The sequence below is a fragment of the Lissotriton vulgaris genome, chromosome 3_1 (genome assembly GCF_964263255.1).
Source record: "Lissotriton vulgaris chromosome 3_1, aLisVul1.2, whole genome shotgun sequence".
NCBI classification, from domain to species: Eukaryota; Metazoa; Chordata; class Amphibia; order Caudata; family Salamandridae; genus Lissotriton; species Lissotriton vulgaris.
The window spans coordinates 427,768,853-427,784,110 of record NC_141689.1 but is presented as its reverse complement, the minus strand read 5'-3'; the positions used below and the strand labels follow the sequence as shown (position 1 = coordinate 427,784,110).

Genomic DNA, 15,258 nt, shown 5'->3' with positions numbered 1-15,258 from the left:
AAGTCCGCTGCTTGCTTTTTCTGGTCAGGTGACGGCTTGTGCAGTTGCCACATGGAAAATGCCCTTGTACTCCATGTAGTGAAAGTTGTTGTTGTTGCTGGGGTTTGAGGTGGGTGTGGACTAGTATGTCCTTAAGGTTTTTCCCACGTCTATCGGAAAACATTGGTTTTTCAATCTGCAGTGATCCGCACGTCAGAATACGCCAGTGTCTATTCATGATTTTCGACACTTTGTTAGAATGGGAGCTGTACATGGTGACGCATATTGGTCTTGTTTGTTTTGTGATTGGTGTGCTCCTGTCCTCTTGCCTGATTGGAGTCATTAATGTAAGCAACAATATTCTCATCTTTTCAAGCACACTGAAAGAACACCATGCCAGATTGAGAGGCACTCTTCAACGACTGGCAGAGTGTAGCCTGACCCTTCACCGTCAAAAATGCTTATTCTACACCAATGAAATAGAATTGTTTTGAATCAGATTTTCCAATGATGGCCTACAAGTCAACCCAAAGAAGATCGGAGCTATCAGAACAGCCCATCTAAGGTCCACAGTGTCCTGGAGATGGAGATTGAGTTTACCGGATATGTCCGTATTTGGTTTCCTGGTCCTTATGCAAGTCTCATCGCTTCTGCCATGTCTGCGCATGCGCGCCCGTAGGAAAAGGGGAGCGCATGCGTGTTCTGTTCGGAAGCGCTTGGTTCTATCGCGCATGCCTGGGAAATAGTTGTTCTGGCACTGATCTTACTACCGTTTAGGTGTATTGCTGGTTAAGTGTTCGTGCCTGCTGACATGGTTCGATTTAGTCCTCATACAGGACTGTCTTATCGGGTCTGTACAGCCTGCCCGATGTCACGAGCCAGGCACTTTTTAACATCACCCACTAAGAACCCCACCACGCACTCACATAAAATTCCCTCACCTACACCACACATAGCCGTCATAAGTGCTCCTATGTAACCGTAGGTCGCAGCACGCCGCATCCCGGAGAGGGGTGCGAGGACCCCAATGATGAAGCATGACACCAAGGGGCCTGTTGGTGTGTGAGGGGTACCAAAAACAACCAGGGTGTTCCCAACCATCGTAAGGACACTTTCCCCTTTTATTTGATGGATTCATTTTGTTTATGAATACTAGCCCAGGGAGAACGAATCCATTCTAAGATTATTCTCTCCCTCCCCTCTTTGTTAACAGTTAGTGATGCGGATCACCACACTGAAATGCGTTAGTGTCACACGTGAAGCGTGATACTTAGCAGGACAGTATAAGCCAAAGGTGAAAATATATTCCGCCGATTTTTTTTATCAAAAACATTCCTTTTCCCTGGTATAAAATGTTGGCATGTATTTATTTATTCATTGCAATTTTATGTAGCGCGGACTTTACCCATAGTTGTCCGAGCGCTTCACAATAGAACTAAGTATGTTACATGAGGAAATGTACATACTTACACGTTACAGATACAAACGAGATAGATGAAAAAGTAAAAATGTATGCTCATTCCACCCTAAAAAATACCAGGTAAAGAACCACCACGTGTTTGGGTCAGAGCTACGATTTTAGCAACTCTCACAATACTCCACGAAAGTAAACGAAAAATTGGAGCCTGCTCAACCGATCCATCATCTGTTCGCTCTCAGCTCGGCCTGCTGCTGCTTCGGCCTGTTATGCTTCGCTGGGATAGTTCACTCCTCTCCGTGAGGAGGCGGCGCTAGGATGGAACTCCGCTGCCAAGACAGCGGTGAAAATTATATACGCTGGAGTCTCGCAGAGGCTCTACATATTCCACCCAATCCCGGAGACAATTGGCCACTGTAAGTAATCGGCCGCTCTCTGATTGTCTAGGTGATGAGAAACACAGGAGATTCCCAGAATCGCCACTGGTGCTTACTTCCTGCCCCTCTGATTGACACGTTTGGAACAATTGATCAGTGAGGCCGTCTGCCCGTCTCGGGATTTTCCATTGGAGGCACTCAACAGCAGCCTGCCCAGTGACGTCACATCCCGGAACGTTCGACAGTTCACTTGCGGGAATCGAAGCTACGCCGGGACGCATGCGCAGTTGTGTGTTAACAAGCACGCACTAAGCGAAGTGCTGTGAGTATGGAAGTCTTGCCCTCTCCCGTCCCGTGAAATCTCAGATCGGGCATTGGTGCCAACTTTCACGAAGAGGTTCGCAGCGGGCAGTTGGTTGTATCCAGGGTCGCGTTTTCATCTTCTGCGCGATTGTGTGAATTGACAAATTCTTTATCTGCGACCAGGTGAGTGGTTGTCTTTTTAGAGTGTGGCAGAAAACCCTGGTATGGTCGCTCACTGCCTGCGTCGGACAGTTAGGATTCCTTCGTTATGTTAAAGTCGTTTGCAGCGCACACTGAAATAGATGTGAATACCCTGCCTCTATTTGTTTGTTCCTGCCCTGGCTGGCCCTAGTACTGTTTTACTGGCAGAGGGTGTTACGTTGCTAAGGGCGCTAGGGTTTCTTTCGCCATTGCTTTTACGTACCTAGGACTGAACGACACTACTGTCCAGTCCCATGGTAAGCAAGAGGTGTTGGTGGCACGAGCAGCTGCACATCTGACCTGGAAGCATCGGCATGACAAACTACAGCGATTGGTCACTAACAAATTGTAGCAAAAGACTTGGTCCCTGAGCATTGTTAGGGTCAGAGAGCACCATTCATGAGTAAACGTGCATTATTTGTGGGAAAGGCCCACAGGTCCCATTGATGGGTGACTGGTGATTGCATTAATATTAAACGTTGTAATCTGTTCATATGCAATGAAGGAAGAACATGTCCTAACGGGGCAGAAAGATAAAAGCCCCTTATTCCAGTTCTTTCGAAATGAGCGATCCTCGGAAGGAAGTGTCGTTGATTACAGTCCACTATACGAAATTCTACCGACAGGTTGTTGCATTCAGGGGCCCATGTCGATCGTATGTATTCAGGGTATCAACCCTGATGTTTTCCACAGTGACCTCTACCTTTCTGGCGCTATGAATGCACAAACTGTGGGTACCCTGAAATTAGGGACACTGCGCAGGTGGGATTAAAGAGGATGGAGTCGGGCAAGGCAGAGTCAGAATGTATGCATTCAGTGGTAGGCCAACCAATGTGTAATGTCTGCAAGTGATATGAATTATTATTATACGCATTGTTCCGAAAGAATTTGTAAATTAGAAAGGCAATATTAAAGTTGTACTGGCATATTTTATGTGTCTCATATAGACCCCATTTTGAAAAACTCATCGCTTTGCTTAACATAAATATTCATATTGGGTCCAAATATACGTGACTACAGATTAAAACGATCAAAAGTAACAAAAAAGAACGCCAATGATACATACATTTATCAATTGGCAGATTAATTGATAAACTGCCTCATTGTACCTCTAAACTACTGGCATCAGCCAAGAACCTTGTTTCCAGCAATAATACCTGCCGGAACGGAATCCTGCGCTTTCCCGCAACATTCCAAGACTGATTAATTTTTAATCAAGCCACAGTTCGCTTGAGTAGTTTCTTTTACCAAAATATTTTTTGGTACCCAACAGATATGCCCTCCAAACAAACCGTTACTCATGATTTGTTTCACCTAGTAGCATCTGTCATCTGTGATATTATAACGAAGACTGTCTACCATGCACAAACACATTCCTTTATCTATATTTTGGTCTGACCAAGAGACATTTTAGCTCTTGTCTGCTTGTAATCAAATGGCCCAAATATAAAAATACATACCTATACATCTATATGGCTTTGGGTCAGCCCTTCTCACCCACTGGTGTGTTAAATTGTCAGTCACATTTTGCTTTCACCAGCTACAGCATATACCGATGTGCACCTTCAACCGTTGGCCGTTTGCTTGATCACATGTGTACATTCACCTAAAACTAAGTGCTTCCTTGCCGTGGTTGGTGGGCCAGTAATTTACCATAACAATGCTTTTTTCTGTACTTTCTTTATCATTTTTAATATATTATTTATCATTATGCTTTTAAACTGTGTTTTCAGGTGAGGAGTAATTTAAAGCCAGTAGTAATTTGTCTTGCGCCAATTAGAATTACTTTTTCCTGTAAGGTGCATTGAATCCAAATGTAGTTTCTATACACATCAAAGTACAGCTTACTATTGAAAAGCACATGCACAATTATTAAAAATAAGTGTGTGTGTGTGTGTTTTTGAGTGTGTATTAAAAACTAGACCTATTAGCTTTGACAATGAGTGTTATTTTATGCAGCACAAATAGACCCTAGAGAAAGGTGACTGGGTGCTTCACAAAATGTTTAGGAGTATTGGTACTGTAAAAGCACGTGTAATACATAGCTAGGGATCTATGGTGCTGTTGGTGATACAACTGATAGCAGATAAAGGCCAGATGAACATAGATTTCTCCAGATCGCAAACTTATCGGGCCATTTGCGACTGGAAAAGTGCTTTTTTCTATGTACCAAACCCTATTATGCAATCCGGTAACTTATTACCGAATCTCAAAATGGGTTAGTGAATCGGTATTAGGAAGGGGCTTATTAAGGGTGTCCCCTTCCAATAGTGACTCACATTGGTATGTGTGAATGTTTTGCAACTGAAATACGGTCGGAAAACATTGGTAATTTACCGCCTACTTCAAGTAGGTGGTGACCCATTCACAAATTGGAAGTGGTTCCAAAGGGACCCTTTCCCTTTCGTGAATGCTTGCTAAAATGTTTTTAAGAGCAGGCAGTGGTCCCACAGACCACTGCTGACTTAAAAAAGGAAAAGTAAGTTATATATATAACACCAAACTCCTTCCCTCACGGACATAGCAGAGGCCACACAGGGGAACAATAGGAAAACACTTTAATTCTCGGCAAATGCATTTCGGCCTGACGGCCTTCCTCAGTGCCTAGCAGTGTTATCAGGAGGCTTGCACAGTCACAATCTTTAAGTAGTCCTACTGCTTTGTAATAGGACGGCAGCAACTCTACCCCCACCAGGTGTGTCTGTTCACTAACCCGAATGTTCCAATTAGGGAGTGAACTACTGGTCCCAGAATGTTGTGGGCTTTCAGGTAACAAACGATGGGGGCTGCAATAACACCATAGTGACCTTGCTGCATGCTGAATTAACCAAAAGTGCTGTTTAAAACCAATGTCCTGCTGCGTTGTGAGTCTTGTGCTTCCCTGGGTCCCCAGACCACGCCAACCTCCTTGCACAGGAATGCATCACACGGGGGCAGGAATGGCCGTGCATCCCGCCCTGTGTGAAGTGTGATCACTTCACAACCGTCTTCTCTCCATCCGGTAAGTAGAGGTGGCCCCGAACAATCCAATACCTTGGAAATTGCCAAGAAGCTGCTGAGGCAGCAGCCAAAAATGTTGGGGCCAACTTGCAGTGTGGGGGCCTCTGATCGTGTCACTGGCCGACGCGAAAACATGACACCAAACTCCTTCCCTCACGGACAGAGCAGAGGCCACACAGGGGACCAATAGGAAAACACTTTAATTCTCGGCAAATGCATTTCGGCCTGACGGCCTCCCTCAGTGCCTAGCAGTGTTATCAGGAGGCTTGCACAGTCACAATCTTTAAGTAGTCCTACTGCGTTGTAATAGGACGGCAGCAACTCTGCCCCATCAGGTGTGTCTGTTCACTACCCGAATGTTCCAAATAGGGAGTGAACTAATGGTCCCAGAATGCTGTGGGCTTTCAGGTAACAAACGATGGGGGCTGCAATAACGCCATAGTGACCTTGCTGCATGCTGAAATAACCAAAAGTGCTGTTTAAAACCAATGTCCTTCTGCGTTGTGAGTCTTGTGCTTCCCTGGGTCCCCAGACCACGCCAACCTCCTTGCACCGGAATGCATCACACAGGGGCAGGAATGTCCGTGCATCCCGCCCTGTGTGAAGTGTGATCACTTCACAACCGTCTAGTAGAGGTGGGCCGGAACAATCCAATACCTTGGAAATTGCCACGAAGCTGCCGAGGCAGCAGCCAGAAATGTTGGGGCCAACTTGCAGCTTGGGGGCCTCTGAGCGCGTCACTGGCCGACGCGAAAACATGACACCAAACTCCTTCCCTCACGAACAGAGCAGAGGTCACACAGGGGAACAATAGGAAAACACTTTAATTCTCCGCAAATGCATTTCGGCCTGACGGCCTTCCTCGGTGCCTAGCAGTGTTATCAGGAGGCTTGCACAGTCACTATCTTTAAGTATGTGTGTGTATATATATATATATATATATATATATATATATATATATATATATATTTAAGCGCATCCCTTTAAGGAAAACTGACTGTATTTTAAAAAAACCACAAAAAAAACTTTGCATTATTTAAAAGCAAAGACAGACATGGTGGTCTGCTGTCACCTGCAGGTCATCATCCCTGTGTTTTTAGCAATTCGCAAATTGTGACCTACCTCATAAATATTAATGAGGTAGGCCAATTGCGACCCACTGGGAATCGCAGGCAGTGTAAAACACACTGTTGTAAATAGCTATATGCGATTTCCTAATAGCGAATTGCAAAAATGTGCTATTAGGAAATTGCAAACGGATGTCTATGTAAATCTGGCCCTTTGTGCTAAAGTTGTGCTGCTTCGTACAGTGGGTGATAGGAAACTCATAGTCTCAATTCAATCAATTTCAATTCAAAAATCTTTATTCGGATTTCAAAAATCCATAAAAGCACACTTTAAGACAATTGGCATTTACAATTACAGTTACAATAGGTGCAATAGACACTATAAGGTACATTATTAGTGCATTTACTACGTCACGCATTTCAAAAGTGCAAGAAAGAAACAATAGACATTAATAATTCATGGGTATTCCATACTTCTACGTACATTAAGAATAACCTTTAAAAAACAGCTTGTCCGAAATATGAGTTCATCATCCTCCAGTCTTAAAAGCATCAAATAAGACTGGTTCAGGGAAATGGGTCTACATTTTTTAAAATATGGTGCTAAAAACCATTTAATGTATTTCATATAAAACTTACACATGAAGAAGAAATGTACATCATTTTGTTTGCTGGTTCCGTCACAGGGGCACGAAGTCTTGTCAACTACAGTGTGTCCCAGAGGAAAACAAAGTAAAAATTTTACCGTTCCTGCTTTCAGTCTGAACAATAGAGATCTTTCCCAGTAGCACATTGGTAGAGTCAAATACAACGGAAGCTGCTGGGTTAATAGACCATTGTTAATATAGGACACAACAGTTTGTTTCTTTATCTCTTCTGACAATCTTTTTTCCCTGTAACTGGCATACAGTTCAAGTTGGACTACTTTTTTGTCTGCCCTCTGTATACAAGATGGGTTTTCAAAGAGGTTGCCCCTGTCTATACTAGACAGACTCTCTTGTATGCCACGGAACCATGGGATCTTATTCCATTTATCACAAGCCAGACATTCCCTCAAAATGTCATGTGTTAGGCTAGCATATTCGTTTACCCAGATAGCTAGCCAAAATAATGCAGGCCTGGCTGCAATAAAGTCACTAATATAGGGTGCATTCAGCTCCGAGTGACAGATAAACCCTGACGATGAAATGGAAGCCCCCAGTAGCTTCCTACAGAGCCGATTTTCTTCTCTTTGTATTGAGGGGGTTTTTACCGACCCCCAAATTTCGGCACCATAAGTTGCCACTGGGATGCATTGGAGCCTATAAATCTTTAAAATTGCTTTAGTTGCTCCAACTTTCCTTGGTTTGGGGAGAGATAAAATAGAGTTTATGGCCTTTGAGAACTTGCCTGTGGCGTGGGCAATATGCCCACTCCACAGGCCGTTCGCAGCAAAGACCATACCTAAGTATGGGAATGTTTTAGTTAGGAGCAGCTTGTCAGCTCCTATCGTGATAGAATTTAATTGCTTAGCACCCGGCCCACAGGACATGATGAATGATTTTTTAAAATTTACTTTTAAATCCAAATTCCCCATATATGATGCAAAATCCCTGACTAGTGCCCGTAGGGCGTTGGGTGTTAATCCCATAAGCACAGCGTCATCCGCGTATAAAAGGCACGGTAGTTGCTGACCTTTAATTTTAGGGACATCTTGGGTAGCCTTTTTTAAGGAGTCTCTCAGGCCATTTATGTAGATAATAAATAATAGGGGTGCTAAAACGCACCCCTGTCTCACCCCCCTCTCTACATTAATTGGACCAGAGAGTGTACCCTCCATGTCAATCCGTACTTGTGCCTTTGTATCTTTGTGTAAATAGGCAAGGAAGTGTACCAGGGGGGGGTCCAGGCCATACGACAATAGAATCAACCACAATTTTGACCTGTTTACCAGGTCAAATGCGGACGATAAGTCCATAAACGCCAAGTAAATGGGAGACGCCTTAGCAATATTATATTTGCTAATTAAAAGGTTTAAATTTAAACATTGTTCGATGGTTCCCACCTTGCGTCTAAAACCCATTTGGCAACGGTCAAGTACCCCCATTTCCTCAGCCCAGTCATTAACTCTATTATAGAGTACCCTACCCAGGATCTTTAAAGTATTGTCCAAGAGCGAAATAGGCCTATAATTTGCGGGCTCAGATCTTTCGCCCTTTTTATAAATAGGCACTATTATGCTCGTGGACCAAGTTGCGGGTGTTGGGGCAAACGGTAGACTATTAAAAAGGTTGACAAAAATATTTCCCCAGAGTTCTGGGTTGTGCTTAATTATGTCTATTGGGAAGCCGTCGGGCCCAGGTGCCTTGTTTCCAAGGCTCTGATTTATGGCCACGATGACTTCCCCCACAGTGATTTCTAGGGATTCCACTGTTCCTGGGGTATAATCCTCTAAAACCACGCCAGGGCTGGCATATATTTTAGAAAAATGCAATTCCCATTGCTCGCTTGCTATGGTACAACTGGTCGGGGTTAATTGCTTACCCATATCCCGCATCTTTTTAACGGCAGGCCAAAAGGTAGTGCTGCTCCCCAGGGTGGCAGCAGTTGTTAGTGCCTCCCATTGCTCAGTTAGTAGAGCAGCCTTCCTTGAGCTTGTAGCTGTTTTATAATTTACTCTAGCGGTCCTCACATCTGTTTTACTTCTCGGTTTACAGTTTAAAGCTCTACGAAGAGCTTTATTTGCTGCCGAGCAGTGACGATCGAACCACCTTGGCTCAGGGGCGGTTTGTTTGATAGGGACACTTAAGAGGGATTTAATAGTAATGCAGAGTTTAGAAAAGTCTTTTACTATTCTGCAATGGTTCCCATCATCCAGAGAACATGATTCAAGTAACGGACCATGGTTGCTTGTGATAGTGTCCGTTACTTGTTTACTATTTACCCCCCGCCATTTTAACCTCAGTTTGTTAGTTGAAACCGTAATATCCCTTGCCCCCAGGGATCGAACAAGGGCATTCGTGGGGCCTAAGCCAATGTTGACCTCTAAAGCGTTATGGTCCCCAAAGGCAGTTTCAAGGATGCCAACCTTATTAACTCTATCTATTAGGTCAGAGGACATGAAAATATAATCCACTGTACTAGAAGAATCTCTTCCTCTAAAGGTTGGAATATAGATAAGTGGCTCCTTTTTGTCAACATCCATTATATCTATTAGGATGTGTTCATTAAGGAAGCATTCTAGTTCTTTGCCCCGTTTGTATGCCCTATCTATTTGTACATTGTTCGTTTTTGATGTTATAAACTTGGCATTAAAATCTCCTGCCAATATTGTCCTGGTGCTTATTTGATAATGGAGCTTTTCCTCTATTTTAGATAGTTCTCCGAAAAGTTCAATAAAATTCCTATTCGGAGTAGAGCTAAAATCGTTATTATAAAAGTTAATAAGATAGTATGGTACCCTTCGAGTATACTCAATTATTTGGATATTTGGATTGTTTGAATGAATCAATTTTATAGATCCTCCTATGCTTATCTTAAACCCTGTCAGTAGACCTCCAATTGGGCGGCCAAAGACAGGCTTTCTGGCATTGATACAATAGCAGTGGAAACCCTCTATATGCACCGCTGTTGTCGCCCAAGTTTCCTGGAATAATATTATATCCTTTTCGGAAATAACCTTTAACCATTCAGGATCAGAGACCCTTTGCTGTAATCCAGCAACATTCCAGCTTATGATCTTAAACTCCTTATTATGCTCCTTTGGGTATTCACTACCTTCATGTATTCCCAAATCATGGGGTGTGGCACATTCTTCTTTTCCGTAGAGCACTAATTGCCCCAACACACCCAATGCATTGACCAATCCTTGTACTGGTGTGGCATTTATCTCATCTATTTGTATGCTTCCTGCCTGAGCTTCGTTGATATTTTTGTCCCTAACACTGGCATCTAATGGGTTATTTTGAAATTCGAGTGGTAATGGGAGTCAGTCTACCATATCCAAAGTATTGAAGGCATCGAATCTATTGGATGTAGAGAACCCCCAAGTTGGATCCCTTGCTAAATGGGGTCTTTGAAAATTCCAATGATTGTTATTATTATTTTGCCTATGGTTATTTCTCCCCCATTCTCCCCAGTTGTTTCTCTGTCCTACCTGGGTCCACCCTTCGTCTAAACCACAATCATAATCATCATAGCATTGTTGTCTGGGATTTCCTCTTGGCGGGTAGAAGTATGAAAGGTGCCTTGTCTCAATGCCCTCGGTATATCCCTCATTAACCCAGGAACAAATATAATCCACTGTGCGAGGGTCATTGAAATTAATAATAACACAGTCACCTTGAACTCTCTTTTTCTCGTGGCCAACCCAAGGTACTCTTCGTACTGTCAGGATTTTACTTACATAGTATGATGGTAAAGGCCTATTATTATTCAGCCAGTGTGTAACCTTGTTAAGTAGCGACCAAGATGGCTCATCTATATTATCGGGGGTCTCAGGTACTCCTGTCATCACTACAACATAGGGGCTTGAACCTGGGGGTAGATTGGCTGCAAATCGTTTATTCTTCCCTTTGTGCCACTCATTTCCCTTATTTGCCTCTTTGGCTTTTTCTTTACCAATGGTGGAATTATCCCCTGCAATATTTTTGTTATTGTCTTGGGGTTTTGCAGTTGGGGTTTGCACCATTGGTTTTGTTGTCAAGTTCTTAGCCATCGGGAGTGCCTTAGAGTTAGTTATGGCAGTAGTAGGGGGTGGATTAGTTCTTGGTGTTGGCTGGGGAATTTTTTGCTGAGGAGGGGGTGGAGGTTTTAGGGGTTTAGCTGGGGGTCCTTTAATTATGGTGCTTAATTCATTCAGTTGTTTTTCTATTAGTCCCAGTCGTGTATCTATGGTCGCAAGATGAGCAGTGACAAGTTCTCCAACCTTCATTATTAATTGACTGTTGGAGGTACAATCTTTACACAACAGGGCTAGGCTGGGCGTTTCCCCAGCACATACAGGATCTGCAGTTCCTTTTTTACTCCCTTTTTTAAGGCTGTTCTTTGCTTGATCCTTCCCCTGCTTTTTCTGAACCTGAGGATTTCCCTTAGAACTTGGTACATTTGTAGCTAACTTTTGTGGCGGTAGTTTTTGTACAGCCCCCTCCCTCAGACCTCTCAGATTTCTTGAAGTGATAGTTGAGTCATCCAGAGTATTACTACTGGTAACTATGGGTATGTCAGGAGTAAGGTTAGGAACAGAACGGTCCAAATTTATGTTTAATGTATCATTCACGATAGAGGTATTTTCAATATTAAAGATGGCTTGCGATGCCTCTATCATAATTGGGTCTAAACCATTGGCAAGATTTACCAATGGAATGGACTCAGTTACAATATCTAATTGTGTGTTAAAGTCCTCTATCAGATCTAAATTTGGTGACTTCTCCAGACTCAGTTGTAATTCAGATAATGACTGAGTAGCAGATAAATCAACAGTGTTTGGCATGCTGTGTATCTCCACTATGGCAGCAGGTTGATTAAGTATTCCAGGATCTCGATGGGGTGTTTTCGCATTGGCTAGCAGACCCAGTGATGACCTTTTTGCTTCTGCCAACTCTAAAGAAACGCGTCGATTTAATAAAGATATACCCTGGTCTATTGCATCATTTGCTTTTGCAATAAAATTATCAATGGGTCCAATCACCTTTGCTCCTCCAGCTGCAGTTTTGCTCCGGCTGCCCCTTGTGGACATGATCACCGTTTAAACACAAACAAAAGGCAAAAAGTATATGTTACAATGGATAATAAGTTATTACTTATCCTCACAAGTCACAGGATCCAAGTGTAAGGGGGGTGGCCCGTCCCGTCCCCGGTCGTCCACGGACGGCCACAGACGGTCCCGCCCTTGTCCCGGGCTTCTCCCGGTCGCTCCCGCGCGCTCCCGCGCCGCGGGAACGCTCTGTCTGCTTTATAGTGCCTGGTATAGGATGGGGGGGGCGTATCCTGCAGGGAGAGCGCCCAGGTGTGTTGCTTGTGGGCGGGCGGTCAGGCGGGCGCTCCTGGGACAGGTAGTCCTGCGCCTCCGCCTCCGCCTGCTCGCAGCCCTCACAGGATACTTTACTTCTTCTGCTCACCCCTTAATTAATTACTCCTTCACAAAACGAAGCGGGACCCGCGGAGCGGGTTCCGCGAGTTGCGACTATATATATTTGCGACTATATATATATTTGCGACTATATATATTTGAGTTTTTTTTAAGCGCATCCCTTTAAGGAAAACTGACTGTATTTTAAAAAAACCACAAAAAAAACTTTGCATTATTTAAAAGCAAAGACAGACATGGTGGTCTGCTGTCACCTGCAGGTCATCATCCCTGTGTTTTTAGCAATTCGCAAATTGTGACCTACCTCATAAATATTAATGAGGTAGGCCAATTGCGACCCACTGGGAATCGCAGGCAGTGTAAAACACACTGTTGTAAATAGCTATATGCGATTTCCTAATAGCGAATTGCAAAAATGTGCTATTAGGAAATTGCAAACGGATGTCTATGTAAATCTGGCCCTTTGTGCTAAAGTTGTGCTGCTTCGTACAGTGGGTGATAGGAAACTCATAGTCTCAATAGCAGACTGTGGGACTGAGCATATACAGTTGAAACAAAAATTGCAGTGAGTTGGGAATCATTCTATTACTGGCTGTAATCTTCATTACCCTCAGCCATAGTGATCCTCATCCCAGCACTGAAATAATGAAGTCGCCCCATCCCTCAGACAGCTGTTTCCATAAGCATTCAATAATATTACTTGAAATCTTTGTTTTATTGTTATCCTCCTAGAATATAAAACCATACCCACCCCCATGGGTGTCCTGCTAGTAACAAGCTAAACATGTATTGGAGGAGCCCAACAGAGAGTGGGGGAAGGTGGATTGAGGTCTGGTACAAGGATCACTAAGACTAAGGTTAATAAAGATTACCAGTAAGTAATAGGATTGCTACCACATCATCTGTGCTCCTTATCCCAGTCCTGTTATGAGATTACACCCATAGCACCAAGACTACACCAACAATACATTGTTAATTTATCTATGAGATTATTGTAATACACATCCTTACATTCATTTTCTTAATTTCAGCATTCAACACTCCAGTGGCAAAGCGAACCCATTCAGATTTGTTCAAATCTACCCTCTACTGTGGCACAAAAGAATTCTAAGTGGACTATTTGGCCGCCCTGCATATCTTTTTGCAAGGATATACCTAATGCTTCTGTCCAGAAGTAGAAACTGCTCTTGTTGAATGCCCATGTACATTTTTGGGGCAAATCATGTCTTTCCGAAACTGCTCTTGTTGAATGCCCATGTACATTTTTGGGGCAAATCATGTCTTTCCGATAGGTAACCCTGAGAGATAGTCGGGTGAACCTACTTAAAGTAGCATGCATAACATTTTTATCTCTATTCGTTACCCCATATGACACAAAAAAGCAAAGTGAAAGTGTAAAAATCTTTGTTTTTCTTCCCAATAAAGTACTAAATTAACATCCAGCGATGTGGGAAATAGGTGAGCAGCGTTCGCTACACAGACTGATAAAATAGTCTCTAGGACTAAATGAAAACTTTTATGTATTTTAGATCTACATTTTGAGTCTGTTTTTAACACTACCCTATTAAGGAAAAGTCTAAGATAAGAATAGAAAATGACTTGGGCCCCCAACTCGCCTAATCTTCAGGCTCGTGTAATTGCCAGTAGGAAGGCTACCTTTGCAGAAAGCCACAAAGTATCTGCCTTTTCTAAATGGTCCAAACAGTTATGTTTCTAAGCCTCCGGGAACTACAGCCAAGATCCACATAAGTACTGAATTAGGATTCACTGGCTACTTTGTTAAAAGCTATTACTTAACCTGGATGCCAGAAGGACTATGTGCAAGATATCACCATATGATTCCCTGAATCTGCTAATCACCCCCCATTGTGACTCCAAGGAAGATGGAGCTAAATCATTTAGAACCCCAACCCCTAGAATTTCTAACATTTGAAAAGGTGTACATGTTCTGGATATTAGATTTTTCACTCAGTCATTTTTCTGAGGTTCTGCAGTGTTTCGCGTCAGAAACTAATGTTAATATGTTTCTGGATGCCTGAATGTCTGCGACCTCTTCCTTATTAACACCTATGTTCGGGGGTGGGGGGGACTCCACTTCCATGGTGTCAGATGCAGATTAAACAACTGTCTCTGGCCAATACAGAAAATGAGGAGGAGAGGGTCGGAGTGGAATTTGTTGAGGTTGCTGTACTGACAAATGTTACAAGCCGGGAAACCAGTAACGATGGGGCTGAAAGGGCTGTCTGAATTACAGTAATCCTTTCCTCCCAAATCTTCTGCAGCGCTCTTGCGAGGAAGGGAAGTGGAGAAAAAATTTAAAGGAACTCCTTTGGCTGCAGAAGTGATAGAGCATCTACTGCTCAGGTTTTATGGCAGTTGGTCAACGAGCAAAACCTCGAAAGCAGGGCATTGTTCGGGAATGTAATTGGATCTAACCGCGGCATACTGAGCAACAAGGTTATGTCCTGAAACACTTCCTGTTTCAAGTGGAATTTCACTGATCTTAAAGAATATGGGAGATGCACTTTGTATGTATTATATCAGAGACCAATGTTACTGAAGCAACATGTCAGAAAAACAAATTAGTCTTGTGCTATAGTCTAACTTCTTAGACAAGATACCACGGACAACTGTACATCTTATTTAAAAGTTGTTCTTTACTTTTATCTTCTCAAACGTGAAATGGACATCGACACAGCCAATGCAATTCGTACCAATGGACAACAGGACGTCTTTAGGGCACATAATGAAACTCCAAAATTGTACATATAAAGTTTGTAATATCTCCTCATCAAATCAGTAGCAGCAGAAGTTCCCTTGTAATTCACAAGCAGAAAGTAAAGTTGT

General features: G+C 43.1%; 1 protein-coding gene across 5 annotated transcripts in view; it reads left to right on the top strand.

Moving 5' to 3' along the window:
- Positions 1-1,685: 1,685 nt before the first annotated feature.
- LOC147726593 (interleukin-6 receptor subunit beta-like) overlaps positions 1,686-15,258 on the top strand; it is a 527,141-nt gene continuing 513,568 nt past the window's right edge. For 2 of the 5 annotated variants that reach the window (XM_086960648.1, XM_086960646.1), the window contains exon 1: positions 2,051-2,259. The gene's annotated coding sequence lies outside the window, so the exon portion shown is untranslated. Of the gene's footprint in view, positions 2,260-15,258 lie in introns of all 5 variants that reach the window. The other 3 variants (XM_086960647.1, XM_086960643.1, XM_086960645.1) reach the window with 3 other exon arrangements.